Raw genomic sequence first — 25,588 nt, forward strand, 5'->3', positions numbered from 1 at the left:
TGAGGCGCAGAAGGAAGACCAGGAAGAGGGATGAAATGTGCCATTTTGGAGAATCGATCAACGACCACCCAAATAACAGTGTTGCCACGGGAAGGGGGTAAATCAGTAATAAAATCCATACCAATCAGAGACCAAGGCTGTTCGGGGACAGGCAGAGGATGAAGAAAACCAGCGGGCTTCTGGCGAGGAGTCTTATCCCGGGCACAGATAGTGCAGGCTCGCACAAAGTCCACAACATCCGTCTCCAGAGTCGGCCACCAATAGAAGCGGGAGATGAGTTGCACAGATTTCTTGATACCCGCATGACCTGCGAGATGGGAGGAGTGACCCCATTTGAGGACTCCGAGGCGTTGGCGAGGAGAAACAAAGGTCTTTCCTGGAGGAGTCTGCCTGATGGAGGCAGGAGAAGTGGAGATCAGGCAGTCAGGTGGAATGATGTGTTGCGGAGAGAGTTCAACTTCTGAGGCATCCGAGGAACGAGAGAGAGCATCGGCCCTAATGTTCTTATCGGCAGGACGAAAGTGAATCTCAAAATTAAATCGGGCAAAGAACAGAGACCACCGGGCCTGGCGAGGATTCAGCCGTTGGGCAGACTGGAGGTAGGAGAGGTTCTTGTGGTCGGTGTAGATAATAACAGGAGAACTTGATCCCTCCAGCAGATGCCTCCATTCCTCAAGTGCTAATTTAATGGCTAGAAGCTCTCGATCCCCGATGGAGTAGTTCCTCTCCGCTGGAGAGAAGGTCCTAGAGAAAAAACCACAAGTGACAGCATGTCCGGAAGAATTTTTTTGTAGAAGAACAGCTCCAGCTCCCACTGAGGAGGCATCAACCTCCAATAGGAAGGGTTTGGAAGGTTCAGGTCTGGAGAGGACGGGAGCCGAAGAAAAGGCAGACTTGAGTCGTTTAAAGGCGTCTTCTGCTTGAGGAGGCCAGGACTTGGGATCAGCATTTTTTTTGGTTAAAGCCACGATAGGAGCCACAATGGTAGAAAAATGTGGAATAAATTGCCTGTAATAATTGGCGAACCCCAAAAAGCGTTGGATAGCACGGAGTCCGGAGGGGCGTGGCCAATCTAAGACGGCAGAGAGTTTGTCTGGATCCATCTGTAGTCCCTGGCCAGAGACCAAATATCCTAGAAAAGGAAGAGATTGGCATTCAAACAGACATTTCTCAATTTTGGCATAGAGTTGGTTGTCACGAAGTCTCTGAAGAACCATACGGACATGCTGGCGGTGTTCTTCTAGATTGGCAGAAAAAATTAGGATATCGTCCAGATATACAACAACACAGGAGTATAACAGATCACGAAAAATTTCATTGACAAAGTCTTGGAAGACGGCAGGGGCGTTGCACAGTCCAAAGGGCATGACCAGATACTCAAAGTGTCCATCTCTGGTGTTAAATGCCGTTTTCCACTCGTCCCCCTCTCTGATGCGGATGAGGTTATAGGCGCCTCTTAAGTCCAATTTAGTGAAGATGTGGGCACCTTGGAGGCGATCAAAGAGTTCAGAGATGAGGGGTAAGGGGTAGCGGTTCTTAACCGTGATTTTATTAAGACCGCGGTAGTCAATGCAAGGACGTAGGGAGCCATCTTTATTGGACACAAAGAAAAATCCGGCTCCGGCAGGAGAGGAGGATTTACGGATAAAGCCCTTTTTTAGATTCTCCTGGACGTATTCGGACATGGCAAGAGTCTCTGGGGCAGAGAGAGGATAAATTCTGCCCCGGGGTGGAGTAGTGCCCGGGAGGAGGTCGATAGGGCAATCATAAGGCCTGTGAGGAGGTAGAGTCTCAGCTTGTTTTTTGCAGAAAACATCCGCGAAGTCCATATAGGCCTTAGGGAGACCGGTTACTGGAGGAACCACAGAGTTACGGCAAGGGTTACTGGGAACCGGTTTTAGACAGTTCTTGGAACAAGAGGACCCCCAACTCTTGATCTCCCCAGTGGACCAATCCAGGGTAGGGGAATGAAGTTGAAGCCAGGGAAGTCCAAGGAGAATTTCCGAGGTGCAATTGGGGAGGACCAAAAGTTCAATCCTCTCATGATGAGATCCGATGCTCATAAGAAGGGGCTCCGTGCGGAAACGTATGGTACAGTCCAATCTTTCATTATTTACACAATTGATGTAGAGGGGTCTGGCGAGACTGGTCACCGGGATGTTGAACCTGTTGACGAGAGAGGCCAAAATAAAATTTCCTGCAGATCCAGAATCCAAGAAGGCCACTGTAGAGAAGGAGAAGGCAGAGGCAGACATCCGCACAGGCACAGTAAGACGTGGAGAAGCAGAGTAGACATCAAGGACTGTCTCACCTTTGTGCGGAGTCAGCGTACGTCTTTCCAGGCGGGGAGGACGGATAGGACAATCTCTCAGGAAGTGTTCGGTACTAGCACAGTACAGGCAGAGGTTCTCCATACGGCGTCGTGTCCTCTCTTGAGGTGTCAGGCGAGACCGGTCGACCTGCATAGCCTCCACGGCGGGAGGCACAGGAACAGATTGCAGGGGACCAGAGGAGAGGGGAGCCGAGGAGAAGAAACGCCTCGTGCGAACAGAGTCCATATCTTGGCGGAGTTCCTGACGCCTTTCGGAAAAACGCATGTCAATGCGAGTGGCTAGGTGAATAAGTTCATGTAGATTAGCAGGAATTTCTCGTGCGGCCAGAACATCTTTAACGTTGCTGGATAGGCCTTTTTTGAAGGTCGCGCAGAGGGCCTCATTATTCCAGGACAATTCTGAAGCAAGAGTACGGAATTGTACGGCATACTCGCCAACGGAAGAATTACCCTGGACCAGGTTCAACAGGGCAGTCTCAGCAGAAGAGGCTCGGGCAGGTTCCTCAAAGACACTTCGGATTTCCGAGAAGAAGGAGTGTACAGAGGCAGTGACGGGGTCATTGCGGTCCCAGAGCGGTGTGGCCCATGACAGGGCTTTTCCGGACAGAAGGCTGACTACGAAAGCCACCTTAGACCTTTCAGTGGGAAACAGGTCCGACATCATCTCCAGATGCAGGGAACATTGGGAAAGAAAGCCACGGCAAAACTTAGAGTCCCCATCAAATTTATCCGGCAAGGATAAGCGTATCCCAGGAGCGGCCACTCGCTGCGGAGGAGGTGCAGGAGCTGGCGGAGGAGATGACTGCTGAAGCTGTGGTAGTAACTGTTGTAGCATAACGGTCAGTTGAGACAGCTGTTGGCCTTGTTGCGCTATCTGTTGTGACTGCTGGGCGACCACCGTGGTGAGGTCAGCGACAACTGGCAGAGGAACTTCAGCGGGATCCATGGCCGGATCTACTGTCACGATGCCGGCTGGCAGGTAGTGGATCCTCTGTGCCAGAGAGGGATTGGCGTGGACCGTGCTAGTGGACCGGTTCTAAGCCACTACTGGTTTTCACCAGAGCCCGCCGCAAAGCGGGATGGTCTTGCTGCGGCGGTAGTGACCAGGTCGTATCCACTAGCAACGGCTCACCTCTCTGGCTGCTGAAGATAGGCGCGGTACAAGGGAGTAGGCAAAAGCAAGGTCGGACGTAGCAGAAGGTCGGGGCAGGCAGCAAGGATCGTAGTCAGGGGCAACGGCAGAAGGTCTGGAAACACAGGCAAGGAACACACAAGGAACGCTTTCACTGGCACTAAGGCAACAAGATCCGGCAAGGGAGTGCAGGGGAAGTGAGGTGATATAGGGAAGTGCACAGGTGAACACACTAATTGGAACCACTGCGCCAATCAGCGGCGCAGTGGCCCTTTAAATCGCAGAGACCCGGCGCGCGCGCGCCCTAGGGAGCGGGGCCGCGCGCGCCGGGACAGAACAGACGGAGAGCGAGTCAGGTAGGGGAGCCGGGGTGCGCATCGCGAGCGGGCGCTACCCGCATCGCGAATCGCATCCCGGCTGGCAGCGGAATCGCAGCGCCCCGGGTCAGAGGACGTGACCGGAGCGCTGCCGCGGGGAGAGTGAAGCGAGCGCTCCGGGGAGGAGCGGGGACCCGGAGCGCTCGGCGTAACAGCTGATGAGTAGCTTTCTTCACCCGCATAGTGAAGCAACTCATAATTAGCCAGTACACCTGGAGCAGGACCTGAACCAGCAGGGGGAGGCATACCTTGACATGTCCAAGGCAACACGCCTTAAAGATTCGCTGAACTTCTGGGCAGGCAAACTTGATTTGTGGCCACAACTAGCAGAGTTGGAAAAGCTGTCCTGCCCTGCCAGTAGTGTGCCATCAGAGCGGGTGTTTAGTGTGGCGGGGACCATAGTCATCCCAAGCAGAACTCGTCTGTCCACGAAAAATGTGGAGAGACTGACCTTTGTGAAGATGAATCAGGCATGGATCAGCCAGGTTTTCCAACCACCATTGCCTGATGCATGAGAGTAGATTGATAATCGTGCCACACCAACATTTTCACAAATATGGATAGTGCCAAACAGATCTAAGGCGCTGCTCCCCAATGACAAACATCCCTCCACATCAGACCTTTTTTCACCTACCTTTGTCACTAGGTACTGGTATTGCCATCCACCGCACCACTCTGTCACCGGGCCACTTTCAGGACTCCTGATGCTGCTGCTGCCACCTCCAGGCTGTGCCATTCAGCCACTATATGGTCTCTTCTCATGCTTCAGCCAACTCCAGGCTGTGCCATTCAGCCACTATATGGTCTCCTCATGCTTCAGCCACCTCCAGGCTGTGCCATTCAGCCACTATGTGGTCTCCCCATACTTCAGCCACCTCAAGGCTGTGCCATTCAGCCACTATGTGGTCTCCCCATACTTCAGCCACCTCAAGGCTGTGCCATTCAGCCACTATATGGTCTCTTCATGCTGCCATAAATTTCAGGCTGTGCCATTCAGCCACTATTGTCCTCTCATGCTTCAGCCACCTCCAGGCTGTGCCATTCAGACATTATGTGGTAACCTCATGCTTCAGCTACCTCCATCCTCTGACATTCAGCCACTATATTGTCTCCTCATGCTTCAGCCACCTCCAGGCTGTTTCATTCAGCCAATATATGGTTTACTTATGCTGCTGGGCCTGGGCCTAAAAAAATGTATGGTAGCACTAGCTACCATAAATCTTCAAAATTTCTAAATTAATCTTTTAATCTTAGGGATTGTGAAGCCCTACTGTCTACTCCTGCTGCTGCCACCTCCAGGCTGTGCAAATCAGACACTACATGGTCTCCTCATGATTCAGCCACATCCAGGCTGTGCCATTCAGCCACTATATGGTCTCCTCATACTTCAGCCACCTCCAGGCTGTGCCTTTCAGCCACTATATGGTCTCTTAATGCTGCCACAAACTCCATGCTGTGCCATTCATACACTATATGGTCTCCTCATGCTTCAGCCACCTCAAGGCTGTGCCATTCAGCCACTATATGGTCTCTTCATGCTGCCACGAACTTCAGGCTGTGCCATTCAGCCACTATATGGTATCCTCATGCTTCAGCCACCTCCAGGCTGTGCCGTTCAGACATTATGTGGTATCCTCATGTTTCAGCTATCTCCATCCTGTGCCATTCAGCCACTATATTGTCTCCTCATGCTTCAGCCACCTCCAGGCTGTGCCATTCAGCCACTATATGGTCCCCTCATGCTTCAGCCACCTCCAGGCTGTGCCATTCAGACATTATGTGGTATCCTCATGTTTCAGCTACCTCCATCCTGTGCCATTCAGCCACTATATTGTCTCCTCATGCTTCAGCCACCTCCATGCTGTGTCATTCAGCTAATATATGGTTTACTTATGCTGCTGGGCCTGGGCCAGGGCCTAAACATTTTTATGGTAGCACTAGCTACCATAAATCTTCAATTGAAATTTCTAAATTCATCTTTCAATCTTAGGAATTGTGAAGCCCTAGTGTCTACTCATGCTGCTGCCAGCTCCAGCCTGTGTCATTCAGCAACTGTATGGTCTCCTCATGCTGCCAACACCTCCACACTGTGTCATTTAGCCACTATATGGTTTCCTCATGCTTCAGCCGCATCCAAGCTGTGTTATTCAGCCACTATATGGTCTCCTCATGCTACCAACACCTCCACGCTTTGTCATTTAGCCACTATATGGTCTCCTCATGCTGTCAACACCTCCACGCTGTGTCATTCAGCCACTATATGGTCTCCTCATGCTTCAGCCACATCCAAGCTGTGTCATTTAGCCACCATATGGTCTCTTCATGCTGCCAACACCTCCACGCTGTGTCATTTAGCCACTATATGGTCTCCTCATGCTGCTAACACCTTCACGCTATGTCATTTAGCCACTATATGATCTCCTCATGCTGCCGACACCTCCACGCTGTGTCATTCAGCCACTATATGGTCTCCTCATACTGATGCCACCTCAAGGCTCTGTCATTTTGCCGCTCTGCGGCAGTGATTCTAAAAGTGATGCCTGTAATCTGCATGTCATACTGAATAACAGTATTATTTCACTACCCCAACACACTCCATACGCGTGTTAGAACAAAACAAAGTGTTCTACACCCCAACTTAGGCTCTCTGTAGGCCAGAAATAGCCGTTTTTAATATAGATTTGCCGCAGATAAATTCAAATCGAGACAAATTTTTCCGGAAAATTCATCAAATCGTCCGAATCAAATTTTGCAAAAGTTTGCTCATCTCTAGTGACGATACTCCGGCCCTGTAGTCATGACCCGGCATTATAAGATGTCTTAAGGCCGGAGTACCCCTTTAAAAGACTTGTTTCAATTATTGAAAGTAAAAATAATTTTTCATCTCTAATAGGTTACATGGGCAAACATTTTTGTAATTGACCATATGGCCCCCTGCTACTTGACTATGATGTGATTGTTATATCAAGGTTGCGTAAGTAATGCATCATATGTGCTTTGTATTCTTAGGATATAGAAACAAAGAAACACAAGTCAAAAATGTGAAGCATCTTCATACATATGATTTCTCTGATGCAATAGAAAATTGAACAAATGATTAAATAAAAATAGAACTATTTGGTCAATAGCTCAAATAATTGAGTAAAATGAAGCAGGAGACATTCTCTCCTCTCATCTATTTACCCAGCTGGCCATTATTCAGGCATTCATTATCCTTTTCATCTTACTTTTGGGAGAGGATTGTTTTGTCAGTTCTAGTTTCCATTTTGATACCATGCTTTTCTTATTATGCATTTCTTTCTATTGTTGTCTAGATTTTTTTTGGAATGCACTTAGATTTTGATGAATAAAATAGTCCAATAAAATCTTGTTAACATGTTAGCATTCATCTCATAAAAAAATACTTGTGAAACTCTCCAATAATCCATTTGAAAACAACTATTATTGTATTTCAGTGTCCCTTTGGTCTCGCAACCTTGAAGAAACAAACATGATTGAACATAGAAGCATTGATAAGTATACTATGGGTCCAAAATATGGCTGTATTACCCCTCAAAGGGGTACTCCACTGTAAATATTTTATCCCCCCTATCCAAAGGACAGGGGATTAGAAGTTATATTGCGGGGGTCCCGCCGCTGGGGACCCCCACGATCTCTGGGCCGGTAGAGGCGGCATCCGGAACATGGAAGCTTGCAGTTTCCGCGTTTATGACGTCACATCACGCCCCCTCCATTCAAGACTATGGGAGGGGGTGTGACGGCTAGTACATAGCCATCACGTCTCCTCCCATAGACGTGAATGGAGGGCGCGTGGCGGCCAGCATCGCCAGTCATCGGGCAAGGAGCGAAGTTTGCTCCCTGCACGAATGACAGGGGTGCCACAGCGGAGATCGCGGAGATCAGTGACGGGACACCCGTGATCTAACATCATATCTCCTATCCTTTAGATAGGGGATAAGATGTTTACAGTGGAGTACCCCTTAAAGGACACAGCCCATTTTGGCCTTTGGCCTTTGGTTTTTGCACTTTCGTTTCCTCCCCTTCTAAAAATTATAACACTTTCAATTGTGTACCTACAGACCCATATAAGGGATTGATTTTTGCATCACCAATTCTACTTTGTAATGACATCACTTATTTTATAACATAATCTGCAGCAAAAAATATATATATTTGTGGGGTGAAAGACGAAAAAACTAAAACATAATTTTGTAACTTTAGATTACATACACTTTTTAATGCTAATCTTTGGCTTACCACTGATCAGTGTTATCGGTGCTCTGCTGCTCCAACCTGCCATTGCTGGCTGGGAGCTTCAGAGCACTGAGCGGACAGCAAGGAGGCAAGTAAGGGCCCTCCCGCTGTCCTCTCAGCTGATTGGGACATTATGATTTCATCGCGATGGTCCCGATCAGCTCCTCTGAGCTGCCAGGATCATTTTCTTTACATTTCAGATGTCGCAATCAACTCTGATCGCGGCCTCTAAAGGGTTAATAACGGGCAGTGGCCCGATCGGCGATGCCCGGCATTAACCCTGGATCCGGGCTGCTGATAAAAGTCAGGTACATCGGGTATGATGCGTGCTCAGCTTGAGAGCATACTTCAAACACCGGTAACGGGACCATGGCGTACAGGTATGCCCTGCATCCTTAAGTACAAGGACACAAGGGCATACCCATATGCCCTGTGTACTTACCAGGTTAAGGGATCATTTACAGTAACATCCATAAGTCATTAGCATTGTATTCCTATTGCATATTGAGATCTTTTTTTTTTTTTTTTTTAGCAAAGCTTTTAGTTAACTTTTCATGGTGAGTTGTCATGAGGTCAAGAAGATTAGAACTATTTATAGTCATTATATAATAATGTGTTGCAGGTTCCATATTCAATTTTTAGTTGTCTCTGATCTTAAGGATCAGCCTTATCTGTATAATTCCTCCCATACACAATACACACAGAAAGAAAATATGATCATACCCTAAGCACATCCTTAGGAGCAGCATCAGCATGGGGACATTATAAAGCAGTACTGGGCAAACTAAGCTATGAATGAAGAACTTAAAGGAGTACTCCGGCGAAAATGTACTTATCCCTTAAGTAGCTGATTGTGGGGGGGGGGCACCAACAACTGGGACGACCAACAACTGGGCCCCCCTGCGATCAACAGGACCCCGGCGCTCTAAGTGAGGAGCAAAAGGCATCTACCGGTAGATGGCACACACTCCATTTATTTCTGTGGGAGCGCCAATGATGCCGAGAGCCATACTCAGGTCTTTTCGGCATGCCCATAAAAATAAATGGAGCGCGTGCTGGCCGAGTCATCATAGGGTCCCCAATAGTAGCATCCCTCGCAATCAGCTGCTTATGCTCTATCCTGTGTACAGGGTATAAGTACATTTCTGCGAAAGATCTCCTTAATGTCAAATCTAATACATTAAAGATCTAAAAACTACTGTGATCTGGAAACACATTTTCATGAAAATCCAATACAAGTCTCTGGGACTTCCTCCAAATCCATCGCCATAGTTTTGGAGCAGCTCATGGGATCAGAAGCTGCAATGAAATGTAACCACATACAGTATGCTGCTGCCAAGATCACAAGTCAGGGGGGATCCAGAGTCTAGTCTCGGGAGGGGCACTATCAGAGTATTGTGCGGTGGTCGACATGCCCCCTCCCATAGACTTGCATTGAGGGGGCGTGGTGTGACGTCACAAGGGACGCGGCATAGTTCCCCCATACTAGGTAGGTAGCATAATTCCGCCACACTAGGTAGGAAGCATAGTTCCCCCACACTAGGTAGGCAGCATAGTTCCCCCAGACTAGGTTGTAAGCATAGTTCTTCCTCACTAGGTTGGCAGCATAGTTCTTCCACACTAGGATGGCAGCATAGTAACCCCACACTAGGTTAGCAGCACAGTTCACCCACATTAGATTGGCAGCATAATTCCCCACATTAGATTGGCAGCATAGTTCCCCCACATTAGATTGGCAGCATAGTTTCTCCACATTAGAGTGGCAGCATAATTCCCCCACATTAGATTGGCAGCATAATTCCCCCACATTAGGTTAGCAGCATTGTTCCCCCACATTAGAGTGGCAGCATAGTTCCCCCACATTAGGTGGGCAGCATAGTTCCCCAACGTTAGGTTGGCAGTATAGTTTCCCCACATTAGGTAGGATGTATAGTTCCCCCACATTAGGTTGGCAGCATAGTTCCCCCATAATAGATTGGCAGCATAGTTATCCCACATTAGGATGGCAGTATAGTTCACCCACATTAGGTAGGCAGTATAGTTCCCCCACTTTAAGATGGCAGTATAGTTCCCCCCCCCATTAGGTTGGCAGTATAGTTCCCCCACATTAGGTTGGCAGTATAGTTCCCCCACATTAGGTAGGCAGTATAGTTCCCCCACATTACGTTGTAGCTCCCCCACATTAGATTGGCAGTATCGTTCCCCCACATTAGGTAGGCAGTATAGTTCCCCCACATTGGGTTATAGTTCCCCCACATTAGGTTGGTAGAATAGTACCCCCACTTTAGGTTGTCAGTATAGTTCCCCCACATTAGGTTGGCAGTATAGTTCCCCCACATTAGGTTGTCAGTATAGTTCCCCCACATTAGGTTGGCAGTACAGTTCCCCCACATTAGCTAGGCAGTATAGTTCCCCCACATTAGGTTGGCAGTATAGTTCCCCCCACATTAGGTAGGCAGTATAGTTCCCCCACTTTAGGTAGGCAGTATTGTTCCCCCACACAAGGTTGGCAGTATAGTTCCCCCATATTAGGTAGGCAGTATAGTTCCCCAACATTAGGTAGGCAGTATAGTTCCCCCACACTAGGTAGGCAGTATAGTTCCCCCACATTAGGTAGGCAGTATAGTTCCCCCTCATTAGGTAGGCAGTATAGTTCCCCCATACTAGGTTGGCAGTATAGTTCCCCCACAATAGGTATGCAGTATATTTCCCCCACATTCCCCACACTAGGTAGGCAGTATAGTTCCCTATACTAGGTTGGCAGTATAGTTCCCCCACATTAGGTATTCAGTATAGTTCCCCTACATTAGGTTGGCAGTATAGTTCCCCCACACTAGGTAGGCAGTATAGTTCCCCTAGATAAGGTAGGCAGAATAGTTCCCCCAGATTAGGTTGGCAGTACAGTTCCCCCACATTAAGTAGGCAGTGTCCCCCAGAAACATACAGCCTCCAGCCATATACAGTGTACGGCTGGAGGCTGTATGTCTGTGAACTGCTCCACTTCAGTGGTCCGACCACTGCTCCTCCAGTCAGGGGTCTTGATCTACTTCTATGGCCTATAGGCCATAGCAGTAGGTTCCGGGACCGGAAGAGCGGTGGTCGGAGCACAGAAGATGACGTGCAGCTGGTAACCTACCATATGCACATTCTCGCTGCTCCACTCCGCTCTCTTAATATGGGCGCATGCATGGGATGTCAGTGACGTCCCTTCATGTGCTACCTCACGGCTGCCTCTGCATTTTTAAAGGTGACGCGGGGCCCGAGAGATGTAACCGGGACATCCTTGTCTCCCAAAAAGATATTTCAGGACACAGGGATGTCCTGAAGGGGATGGGGGAAATTAATCTGGGGGGGGGGGGCATTGCTCCATTGCCCCCCGCCCTGTATCCGCCACTGCCACAAGTAGAGGTACACAGTAAAATGGTGTTCTCTTTATTCAGTCTGTCTGTCTGCCTCTGGCTCTCTATAGCCACTTTCCCCCCCCCCCCCCTCCCCTCTCCATAGATTTCTACGGACATCATTCTTCAGTGAGCTGGTAATGTATCTTGTAAAGTCAAGATTAACTTTTTCTACGATAAATTACATTACAAATTTCTCATATTTACTTGTATTATTGATTTATACAAAGTTTGTTAAAACAAACAACCATTTGATAAAGTTGTAGAGTGGGTGTATTGTAGCATTCATACTACGCTAGTAAATCCCTGCTGGAGTGCTTATTAGTGATCTCATATAACTTTTAGGCTGTTTAAATGTGTACTACGCCCCTAGACATCTTATCCCTTATATACAAAGGATAGAGGAGAAGATGTCTGATCCCGGGAGGAGGGGTGCGGGAGAGGATCAGCCGTAGGGACCCCCTGCAATCTCCGTGCTGGCACCCCGTCATTCTGAACATAAATGTTCAGAACAACGGGCCATGCGGCTGGACACCCACGATCATACATCTTAGTCCTTATCCTTTGGATATGGGATAACGTGCCAAGGAGCAGAGTACAACTTTAAGTGAAACTTTACCCAGACCTTTCCAAACAAATACATGCAATTCTAATACAATATGGATGTAGATGCCCATGTATTTTAAACACTATACACACATCTTAATGGACTTTTTGTATCCACAAATATATGTGTTGTGGTATATTTGGTGCAAGTAGTAGTGATTTTAGAGGTGTCAGTGTGGTTTTTGTGGAAATATGTATAAACTATTTCTGTTAATCTTTTTTGCTCTTGAGCTATGTGCAGATGAAATATTCCAGGGTTTCCATGTGTCTGTCACGTCTAGATGGCTGCCAATTAATTATCATATCTCCAGGCAAGGTTTAAGTCGCTCAGTGAATTGGTCACATTTGCAGTCTGTCATTCTTGTTAAAGTTACCATGGAGAAGCATACTCCGTTGTTAACACCAAATGAAATCTATCTCAAATAAATCATATTTATTTGTAATAATGTGTCAAATCCCACTTGATCTCCACAACTATGTCTCAGGGCAGGGCTGGAATCTAGAAGATAATTACACTTCAAGATAATAACAATGATATATAACCAGGATACAGATTATTGGTCTGCAAAATCCACTTATTACCTTTTCCATGTCAGAAGCATTTACTGTAGCTCAAGGACAAGAACATTTATTGACTGGCAAACCTTTGGTGGACACTATATGGTACAGCTAGTGACTAGACACATAAAAGGACAAAAACAGTACTTAATGATTTCAAAAGTTAAAACAGTGTGATCTTTCTTTTGTCTTCAGTTTGTTTTAAGCTTTGTTGACAACGAGTAGAGATGCTTTTGTCTGACTACACTTTATCTTCATTACATACCCCTGAAGTGACAATATTTATGATAACTGCTATGTGGAACAGAGCTGTGATAACACAGAGTTACAAAGGACTTCATTAATACCTTTGCATGCCACTGACTTTATACTGTGGCTCACATATTTTTTGAGTCCAATTGCATATGAATCTTATGGAAAAAAAAATATTGCAAGCACCATTGAATTCCATGTGTACATCTGTATTCTCACCTGAGAGAAACACTTCTAGGGAAGGATATTTCCATAGTCATAACTTGTGGATGGACAGTGCATGAGACTATGCAGATCTAAAAAAAGAAAAAAAATGTAAACCCCCATGCTCTGCAATGCAAGTTCTGCACCCTAGTGCATGAGTCTTTATGCAGAGTTATGTCTAGGCTTTCCTTTACCTTGGACAAAGATTGTATTCTGCACTGTATCTTAATTTCATGGCAAAGAAAGAAAGGTTTGATAATATGTCCCATGTCACATACTGTTCATGGCATAATCATTATGTCCCATTAGCAGAATAAGCATTATGGTTATTATCATTATTAATAATAATATATTTATAAATTTTATTGTAGTATGAATGATTTATTTATTTTTATGGTGCGCTTGGTTTCAGGGCACTGTACACACAACGGGCTAGAATACATAAAGTAAAGTACAATAGACATGAACAGACTGATATAGAGGGAGAGAGGACTCTACCTGGGAGGGCTTACAATCTACAAGAGGAGGGGAAGAAGATTACTTACACACTTACAATAGCTGACCGAAACACAGCTGCTGAGAATTAAAGGAGGTAAATATCACTTTGTATAGTGCCCACAGTCATATACATAACAATATATATGGGCTTTATTTACAAAGCAAACACTGGGTGTCCACACATAGATACATACAGCAGATCCATCTCATGAAAGATGTTGTGAAGAGCTGGTAATCTCACAAGACACACCTGATAAATAAGTTAATAAAGAACAGACATGTAAAACTAAGTAATGGTTGAATTGTCTTGATAGGACTACTCAGAGAGACCAGAAGTAGAGATGAGCAAACTTTTGAAAAAATAGATTCGTCCGATTTGCCAAATTTTAAAAAAATGTTTTTTGTGTTGAATTTATTTGTTGCAAATCTATATTAAAAACGGCTATTTCTGGCCCACAGAGAGCCTCAATAGGCTTTGTTCTAACATGCATATGGAGTGTGCTGGGGTAGTGAAATAATACTGTTATTCAGAATGAGATGCAGATTATAGGCATCGCTTATAGAATCAATGCCACAGAGCGGCACAATGACAGAGCCTGGAGGTGGCATCACTATGAGACCATATAGTGGCTAAATAACACAGCGTGGAGGTGTTGGCAGCATGAGGATACCATATAGTTGCTGAATGACACAGCCTGGAGCTGGCAGCAGCATGAGTAGAATCTAGGGCTTCACAATCTCTAAGATAAAAATATAAATTTAGAAATTTAAATTGAAGATTTATGGTAGCTAATGATACCATAAAAAATTTTAGGCCCAGGCCCAGCAGCATCAGTAAACCATATATTGGCTGAATGACACAGCCTGGAGGGGGCTGAAGCATGAGGAGAACAAATAGTGTCTGAATGGCACAGCCTGGAGTTGGCAGAAGCATGAGGAGTCCATTGAAATTTAAGATTTTGAAATAGAAATGTAAGATTTTGAAATTCAAATTGAGGATTTTGAAAAGGAAATTTTAACTCAGCATGAGTAGACACTAGGGCTACTCAGCATGAGTAGACACTAGGGCTTCACAATCCCTAAGATTAAAATATGAATTTTGAAATGTAAATACAATATTTATGGTAGCTAGTGCTACCATAATTTATTTTTAGGCACAGGCCCAGCAGCATCAGTGAACCATATATTGGCTGAATGACACAGCCTGGAGGTGGCTGAATCATTAGGAGACCCTATAGTGGCTGAATGGAACAGCCTGGAGGTGGCTGAAGCATGAGAAGACTATATAGTGGCAGAATAGCACAGCCTGGAGCTGGCAGAAGCATGAGGAGACCGTTGAAATTTAAGATTTTTAAATTTAAGATTTTTAAATTGAAATTGAGGATTTTTAAATAAAAATTTTAACTTCCATGCTCTATTCTCCCGGGCCCCAGTGTGTGTGTACAAAGGACCAAATCAAACAAGGAATCACATGTCACATGGCAGCACAATGACATAACCTGGAGGTGGTGTCAGTATGAGGAGACCATATAGTGGCTTAATTACTAGTGTTGAGCAGCATAGGTCATATTCGAATTCGCGATATTTCGCAAATATATGGACGAATATTCGTCACATATCCGCTAAATTCGCATATTCGTAATATTCGCGTTTTATTTTCGCATATGAAATTTCGCGTGTGCGAAAATTAGCATATATGAAAATTAGCATCTCAAAAAATACCATACGCGAAAATTAGCATATGCGAAAATTTAAATATGATTTTTTTTCGCATATGATAATTTTCGCATATGCGAAAATTCGCTCGCCAGTCTCACACAGTAGTATTTCAGCCTTCTTTACACCACATAAGCTGGAAGCAGAGAGGGATGATCACTGTGATGTGTACTGTTAAAAAAACAAAAACGATTATTCGTAATTACGAATATGTAGTGCTATATTCGCGAATATTCGCTAATTCGCGAATATGCGATATTCGCGAATAAAATTCGTATTGCGAATATTCGCGAGCAACACTATTAATTACTGCCTAGAGCTTGTGGCAGCATGGGGAGAACATATGGTTGCTGAATGGCACAGCCTGGAGCTGGCAGCAGCATGAGTAGACACTAGGGCTTTACAATCCCTAAGATTGAAAGTTGAATTTTGAAATTTAAACTGAATGTTTATGGTAGCTAGTGCTACCATAAAAAATTTAAGGCCCAGGCCCAGCAGCATCAGTAGACCATATATTCGCTGAATGACACAGCCTGGAGGTGGCTGGATCATGAGGAGACCCTATAGTGGCTGAATGGCACAGCCTGGAGGTGGCTGAAGCATGAAGAGACCATTGAAATTAACATTTTTAAATTTAAGATTTTTAAATTGAAATTCAGGATTTTTAAATTGAAAAGGCCCCGGCGTGTGGGTACAAAGGACCAAATTTAACAAGGAGTCACATGTCACATGGCGGCACAATGACAGAGAATGGATATTGAGAGGAGTAGCTTCGAAGGAGACGCCGGCTCAACGTGGAGCTGGACACAGGCAGCAAGAAACAGGTAAAAGCAAGGATATTTAATTTTCCCAGAATGCAACGCGTTTCACTGCATAAGCAGCTTCATCAGGCATTTGCCTGTAGATGGCATAATACATACCCAGCAGTCCATTCCTAATAGTCTGTAAGAAAGTGCAATTTTCAGTTTATTACTCAGCAACTGTGTGCTGCAGCACTGTTGTGTTCTGCTGGTGTTGTGGAAAATGCGCTACAGTATGCAGAAAAATGTGCTACAGTACGCTTAAAAAAGTATTGGAGTAAAAGACCACCTGGTGATTACTTTTGCTGGGACTTTCACAGTATGTAGGCCCTTGACAGATTAACAGGTACAAAATAATACACTGTAGGTATGTGATATGCACTTATGAGGGCAGAAAAATGTACTACAGTATGCTTAAAAAACTTATTTTTGCACAACACCAGCAGTACACAACAGTGCTGCAGCATACAGTCGCTGTGTACTAAACCCAAAATTGCACTCTTTCACAGACTATTAGAAATGGACTGCTGGGTATTTATTATACCGTCTACAGACTAGTATAACCAGCAGACCGTTTGTGGTGGAACAAACAGGGCAGAAAAATGCGCTACAGTACACAAAAAAAAAAAAAACAATAATAATTGCCGACATTGCCAGCAGTGCACAAGAATGCTGGAGCACACAGTCACTGTGTACTAAACCCAAAATTGCTAAAAGACTCTCTCTCAAATACTATTAGGAATGGACAGCTGGGTATGGATTATACCGTCTACAGAATAGTATAACCAGCAGACCAGTTGCTGTGGAACAAAGACACAGATTTGCCCTAAAAAAATTATTTCTCTCTCCTGTGAAAACTTTTCTGCAGCTGAGGCAACACACAGCTCCCTGCCCCTCTCTGTAATACAATGCTGTTTACATAGACTGAGGGGTTAATCGCTGCAGTAAGAATTATTTTCTGTGCGAGAGAGGTGAAACGCTGCTGAGGTGAAACACTGCTGCAACAAGCTTTTCTGTGTAACACACACACACAGCGATGTCCGTCCTATCTCTATGCAGTGTAATGAATGATATGACGAGCCGCAAAATGGCTGCCAAATATATAGGGCTGTGACATCACAGGGGTGACTGGCTGCTGATAATCTGCATCCTGCATGTCATTCAGGGTCATCCCGCCTACTTCCCTTCCAGCCTTCCCAGTGTTCCTTGCCCCATGTACTCACATGTGGATCTGCCATTTTAGATGCCCTGGAGCCTGGACTGCAGTAAATGGAGTTAAATGAAGCGATTCACGCAATAGAATCGCAGCGACATTCACACTAATTGCAAATCTAATATTTCATGTAATTCGTAAGGAATTCGGGTTCGCCAGCTTCGATTCACTCATCTCTAACCAGAAGGATATAGATAAGTCATTGCATCATTTGTGGTTTTCATTTCCTACTATCTCTTTTCTACCTTGTTCTTTGTAATATTTCTGGCTTTTAGCGATTTCCTGCCTGTCTGGTTGTAGCTGTGAAATCTGATTATTTTTCTGATTGAGCAAATTGCTTTTAAATTTTGCTCATTACTGTTACAGTATAGTATCATTTACATGAGACATAATGAAGATTATTGAGATACCAAGTGGATGGCTCCCTTGAAGTATACAGAAGACTGATGTGTTAATAAAGAAAAGAAAGATATATCTACATCCTTTCAGCTCTATGAAGCTTTATGCATGTTTCTTATTTTAACCCACTCTTAGTCACAATATGAACATACATTTTACATATCTGCCTTGTAAATATTGGTGATTAACCTTTAAATGACTATATTACATATATCCTGAACTTAAAGGGGTACTCCACTGGAAAGCATTTTATTTTTTTAAATCAACTGGTGGCAGAAAGTTAAACAGATTTGAAAATGACTTCTATTTAAACATTTTAATCCTTCCAGTACTTATCAGCTGCTATATGCTCCACAGGAAGTTCTTTTATTTTTGGATTTGCTTTCTCTCTGCTGACACCTCTGTGCATTTTAAGAACTGTCCACAGCAGGAGCAAATCCCCATTGCAAACTTATCCTGCTCTGGACAGTTCCTGACATGGACAGAGGTGTCAGCAGAGAGCACTGTGGTCAATCAGAAAGGAAATTCAAAAAGAAAGAAACTTCCTGTGGAGCATATAACAGCTGATAAGTACTGGAAGGATTAAGATTTTTTAATAGAAATAATTTACAAATCTGTTCATCTTTCTGGCACTAGTTGGTTTAAAAAAAAAAAAAAAAAAAAAAAGTTTTCCAGTGGATTACTCCTTTAATATACAGTACAGAACAAAAGTTTGGACACACCTTCTCATTCAGAGTTTTCTTTATTTTCATGACTATGAAAATTGTAGATTCACATTGAAGGCATTAAAACTATGAATTAACACATGTGGCAGAAGGGCTTGGCTAGTGCTATGTCCAGTAAAGAAGCACTGGGCTGTGTACTTGCAATCTGTGAGCCTTTCTGCTCCCTTTAGAATAGTCACCAAGTCTTAGAGGTAAAACAAGGCTTCACTTTTATTTCTGACCACATATAAAATTCTGGTAAGCTGCCCCTTGTGTTCTTAATACTGTATATAGACATAGTTCGGCATCCTTAATATTATCTCCCCCTCCCCCATCCCTTAAGTCTGCAATCTAGTCAGCAGCAATTCAGTGTTTGGTGTAACCTCTTCCTCTTGCTGTGCCACTATTGTTTCATGTTTTTTTCACACTTACATAGCTCCTTGCAAAACCACTGCATTTGAAATACCCGCCCCCATGTCATCTATTGTACTGTGGTAATTATCCCCCTAGCACAGTGTCTGCTTATTTAGTCCAGATTGAAACACATGAGAAACTCTTTGTGCAGAGTTATACATTGATAGAAAGTTTAGAATCTAGTCAGTATTCTGACAGAGAGAGAGAATCCATTTGATAAATATAAATATGAAAAAGTATGAAAAGTTTCATCTCCCTTTAAAGTAAGTGAAGAAAAGCAAACAAAGACAGTCCTGCAAGAGGTTGACAAGTAAAGTGTCAATTTTACTAATCGGAAGAAGCCATACTCACATTGAGATAGAGGTACTAAACCCTTAAAACGCGTCTGTGTATTTTAAGTTCAATTCCATTACATATTGTAACCCTGATGCAAGTTTTTCACTGGTGGATTGTGCCCGACAGAACCCAGCTTTCCCCGCTTCCAAGTATTTCGGAAAAAAAAAAGAAAGGCAGCAATGGTGTAGAGCAGGGCCCCCCCCCCCCCCCCCCATAAGTGTTTTCCCCTCCACCCTAGCCACTTGACTGTGCAGGAAACTGGAGCATGGCACCATTTAATTAAACAGTACAGTACAGTATGGTTGAGAATGCCACTGTGCATGAACAATTAAGAAGAGGATGCAATACTGGCTTAGTTTCATTCTCACAATCGGTGGCATGTCCACAGGTTGGACCTTAGGGATCTGCCATCATTTTACAAAATGGACAATCCCCTTTAATGATTTATTCTAGTTTGGAGTTACAAATGTATTAGAAGAGCCGAATGACACCTATTATTGCTATTGTAGCATCTCTTGCTACAAAAATCAAACATTCTAAACAGCAAATGTGTCTTGCCCGAATGAACAGATCCTTGTTTGGTGACTAGATTTATAGTAACATTTTTGTAGACAGATATAAGAAATATAGAATTGCATAACTTTCATAAAAGATGATCACCAAGACCTAAGGTATTTTATAGAGAGAAATGCTCAAAAAAAAAGCTGCAAACATGAATACAAATTTAAAAATATAGCCTTTGTAAGCATTTGTAATAAAGGAACTAAAAACTGAGAAATAGTAAATAGCAATTCCCAGAGGCAAATAAAAGGGAAGGGTGAGAATCATTAGAGATGTACAGCCACATACATTTCCTCTTCTTGTTCTTAAGGCTGTATAAAGAGCCTTTTCTTGTATACTCTGCGGCACTTATTTATTCTGGCAGCTCTGGCCAGCACCTCCGACCCATCTCTGTACCCAGAGGACCACATGAACCTTACGAGATGGGGGTGCAGCATTCCTTAACAAAAAAGCTGGAGATGCAAGGCTATGGCAGAGCATGGAGACAAAATCTGCTTTCAAAACAATACAAGGCTCCAGGCCTCTCTTGTAGGTCTGTATTTGCATTATAGACATGATGTGAGTGTTCTATGTGAAAGGATAATAAACTGGAGTCAATGGGAATGTGCCCAAGAGGGTGAAACTTATTTTTTTCAATGTGAAAGTTTGTTCTTTTAAGGAAACCTTTTATGGCTCAGAACATTAAATAAACCCGAAATTACAGCAAAGGTTACTGAAAGACACCTCAGGCTTTAGAGAATAACCCGGCTCTAAACTAAAAGGCAAGATCAACTTTCCGCTTATTATAAATATAAACTATTAGGATACATTATATTTTCACATGAGAATTCCATATTTAGCATCTAGGAAGCAATATAATAAAGTCTTGAAAAAAGAACTAAGATACACTTAAAAACGCTAATACCTATTATGTAGTTCATCATACCTTAGATAATTGCAATATTATTAGAATCCGTGTATGGACGATCAATTAGAATTAGATGGTACCACCAAAGTACATAAAATGTTAAAACCTTTTAAACTTTTTCTTTTGCTGACTTCTAGTGTGAACAGACAGTTGCAGTGATCATGCATACACAGGATTGCTATATACAGACTATACTCTATACTGGTGAATGATTGGATATTTTTGAGCATGTTCAGTAGCTAGGAAGGAATGCTGAGACAGATGGTTTATACATTGCTATTACACGCAGCTCACTATAGAAAGGTAATGAGTGCTCCCTCCTCAGGTACTTTATTTGTTTTATGATTACACTGATTATTGGCACTTTATGATGCACATTATTTGATAAATTTTATGTATACACAATTTGACCTTCCTGAGCATGCTTCACTATACCTACTGTGAGGCATGGAGGAGTTTGGGTATGTTTTGGGGCTGCTTTGCTGCATCTGGCACAGGTGTCATGAATCTGTACATGGTACAATGATATCTCAAAACTATCAATGAATTCTAGAGTAAAATGTGCTGCCCAGTGTCAGGAGCTTGGTCTCAGTCACAGGTGATGAGTCTTCCCACAGACCCAATGACCCAAAACCCACAGCTAAAATCACCTAAGAATGTCTAAGAGCAAAACATTGGATTATCCTGAAGTGGCCTTTTACGAGTCCTAATCTGAATCTTACAGAGCATCTGTGAAAGGAGCTGAAACATGCAGTTTGGAGAAAGAACTTCACACCTGAGACAGCTGGAGAAGTATCTTATGAGGAGTGGGACACAATATCAGTAGACGAGTCTAGAATCTCATTGAGAGTTACAGAAATCACTGGATCACAGTGACTACCTCAAAAGATTATGTAGGAAAATACTGTCTTTTTCCAGATCATTTTCAAGAGCTTAGCAGAAGGAAATTTTGTGTTTGACACCTGTTCCTGCCATTGTTTGCAGTGGTGTCATGAACAAGAATCTAGACTGCCAAGGACTAGAACTGTATAATTGTGGATAATCAAACCTGATTTCAGTGTGAAGCAATACGACATGTCACATCGGCTGGCATAAGTGTGACCCTGAGCTCAACCAAGCCTGTCTCTACCTTTTGGGGTGCCCCTCTCCTTTATACAATGACCTCAACCACAGTGTCACTACCTACCCTATTAACCCCTTAAGCACCGGGGTTTTTTCCTAAAACTCCATATGATTGCTTATTTTTTGCACCACCAATTCTACTTTGTAATGACGTCAGTCATTTTGCCCAAAAATCTACGGTGAAATGGAAAAAAAAAATCATTTTGAGACAAAATTGAAAAAAAAAAAAAACGCAGTTTTGAAAATTTGGGGGCTTCCGTTTCCACGTAGTAAATTTTTTGGTAAAAATGACACCTTATCTTAATTTTGTAGGTTCATATGATTAAAATGATACCCTACTTATATAGGTTTGATTTTGTCGTACTACTGGACAAAATTCATAACTTCATGCAGGAAAATTAATACGTTTAAAATTGTCATCTTCTGACCCCTGTAACTTTTTTATTTTTCCACGTATGGGGCAGTATGAGGACTCATTTTTTGCGCCATGATCTGAAGTTTTTAACGGTACTATTTACAATGATAGGACTTATTATTCATTTTTTCATGATATAAAAAGTGACCAAAAATGCACTATTTTGGACTTTGGAATTTTTTTGCGCGTACGCCATTAATCGTTTGGTTTAATTAACGATATATTTTTATAATTCGGACATTTCCGCATGCGGTGATACCATATATGTTTATTTTTATTTTTATTTACACTGTTTTTTTTTTATGGGAAAAGGGGGGTGATTCAAACTTTTAATAGGGGAGGGGTTAAATGATATTTATTCACTTTTTTTGTAACTTTTTTTTGCAGTGTTATAGCTCCCATAGGGACCTATAACACTGCACACACTGATCTTTCACATTGAGCACTGGTTTCTCATAGGAAACCAGTGATCGATGATTCTTCCGCTTGACTGCTCATGCCTGGATCTCAGGCACTGAGCAGTCATTCGGCGATCGGACAGCGAGGAGGCAGGTAGGGACCCTCCGGCTGTCCTGTAAGCTGTTCGGGTTGCCGTGATTTTGCAGTGGCTATCCCTAACAGCCCACTGAGCTAACCGGCACTTTTTACTTTTACTTTTAGCCGCGTGGCTCAGCTTTGAGCGTGCGGCTAAAGGGTTAATAGTGTGCGGCACCACGATCAGTGCCGCGTGCTATTAGCGGCGGGTCCCAGCTTCACTATGATGCCTGGCCCACCATGATATGATGCGGGGTCACCGTGGGACCCCGCGTTATATCAAGGGAGCGGGACCAAGGACATACTCATACGTCCTTGGTCTTTAAGAGGTTAAGGTTCTGGGTGTAGCAATGTCAAAAAACAATTAGACAAACACTGTAAAGAATTTAGGGAGCAGGTCAGAACACAGTGGGTTAAAGAGGCAAAGACCAAGGAAGCAATAACAAAACAGACATAAAAGTAAGGCAAGCAAAGTCAAAACCAAGATAGTGGCACAGTACAAAATCAGAAAGCAAGAGGAAGGCCAAGTCACAAGCCAAGGTCAGGACTGGCAGGGTTCAATATAGCAAAGTACAAGACAGGAGCGATTGTAATAAAATAATCTCTATCACAGACACTGTGTAAAGAACACACTAAGGTTCTATAGCCCCCTTTGGAAGGGCAGAGACGCTGAAGCCAGATGCCATTGGCTTTTCATCCATGCCCCCTGATTAGCTCGGGTGTCGTCAAGGCAACAAGCAATGCAACAGCCAAACACAGACGAAATTGACACTACTGACAGAACCACAGGCAGACACACCCAATACAGCCCCAACCGCTGGTGTAATAATTTGAGAAGCCATCACATATGGCAGCCGGCCACCCCTAGTAGCAATAAGAAGGACACTAGTAGATCAGAAATATGTGCAGGACATACGGTGGCAACATGTTGCCTCTCATTGCAGGGCTTACAACTGGCATTTTTAAGAAGGATAATGCTCACCCCTACAGCGCAAAAGTTACTCAGGAATGTCTCTGCCAGATTGCAACCCTTCCTTGACCAGCCCAATGACCAAATATATTGTCAATCAATCATTTATGGAACCACCTGGAATGCCAGCTTCAGCAACCTACAAGCGTGCAAAATCTAAAGGCCCAGATGTAACATCTGCCAGCAAATGTGACATGCCACATGAAGCATGCCACATGGATCCTGTATGCCTGCATTACAAACTGAATCTTATCTTGTATGCAGGCTAGGGGTGGCCCAACAGAGTAATAACAATCTGACTGCACTAACATTGTAGTCACTTATATAACTTACTTATATCATCATAACATTTCCATGTAAAGTTTTATTCAATTCTAAAGCTCCTTCTTGGTGCATCATTTTTTAGCAATTAAATTACACACACACTATGCTTGAAAGGATTGCCTATGTGTGACATAGTCCCAGCCTATATTAGTTAAACAAAATATTTTCTTCAAATAATAATGGCACAACAGACTTAAAGAGTACCTGTCACCAAACTAAACGTTAACCCCTTTAATCCTTAGCCTGTTTTGACCTTAATGGCCAAGGCAAATTTTCTAAATCTGTGCCCACTCATTTGGTAATAGCTTTGGAACGCTTTTACTTATGAGATTGTTTTTTCATGACATATTGTACTTTACATTAGTGGTACATTTTGATTGATATATTTAACGGTTTTTGTAAAAAAAATGAAAAATGTTGTTAAAAAAATGAAAAATTAGCATTTTCTAGATTTTGCATTTTCTGTCCTTCGATAAACAGTCATGGCGCACCAAATTAATTATTACTTCACATCTTTAATATGTCTGCTTTATGTTCCCATAATTTGATAAACAGTATTTTACTTTTTTAGAAAATTTCAAAATCTGATATTCCAGGGACCAGTTCAGTACTGAAGTGGAATTAAGGGACCTGTATGTTAGATACCCCCATGAATCACCCAGTTTTAAAAAATGCACTCCTTAAAGTAGTCAGAATGACATTAAAGAAGTTTATTAACCCTTTAGGTGTTTCACAGAAATGAAAACAAAGTGGAGGCGGATTTTAAAAAATAAAAAATTTTTGCAGAATTTTTTATTGTAATTCATAATTTTTCTGTAACACAGTAGGTGTTGACAAATAAATAAAACTCAAGAATTATTCCCCGAATTCTGACGCACTTAGAAATATCCCATATGTGACCTTTGTGCGCTATGTGTCTCTCACACAGGCCTCAGACGTGAAGGGCCTCCTTTTAGTTTAGGATATTTTGTTGGCATCATATAAAGTTGCAGAGGCCTTGGGGTGCCAGAAAAAAAAAACACTTTCATTGGTACCATTCTGGAGTACATGTGCCACTGTGATCATTTTTTATTTTATTTTTTATGAGGTGGTGTGCATAAAAAAAAATCTATTCTGCGGCTGTTTTTTATAAAAGATTTTTAAGTAATTCGTCATGCGGTATAAATGACATGTTAACTTTACTCTGAGGTTGATATGGTTATGGCAATACCAAATTTATATACTTTTAAAAATTTTTGTTCATTTAAAGGGGTACTCTGCCCCTAGACATCTTATCCCCTATCCAATGGATAGGGGATAAGATGTCAGATTGCCGGGGTCCCGCTGTGGCACCCTGCTATCATTACTGCACAGAGCAGACTCGCTCCGTGCATAATGACCAGCGATACAGGGGCTGGAGCATCGTTACATCACGGCTCCGCCCCCTCATGACGTCACGGCCTGCCCCCTTAATGCAAGTCTATGGGAGGGGGAGTTATAGCCGCCAAGCCCCCTCCCATAGTCTTGTATTGAGGGGCGGGCCATTACATCACGAGGGGGCGGAGCCATGATGTAACGATGCT

Source organism: Hyla sarda, chromosome 9 (assembly GCF_029499605.1).
Source record: "Hyla sarda isolate aHylSar1 chromosome 9, aHylSar1.hap1, whole genome shotgun sequence".
In the NCBI taxonomy this organism is placed as follows: Eukaryota; Metazoa; Chordata; class Amphibia; order Anura; family Hylidae; genus Hyla; species Hyla sarda.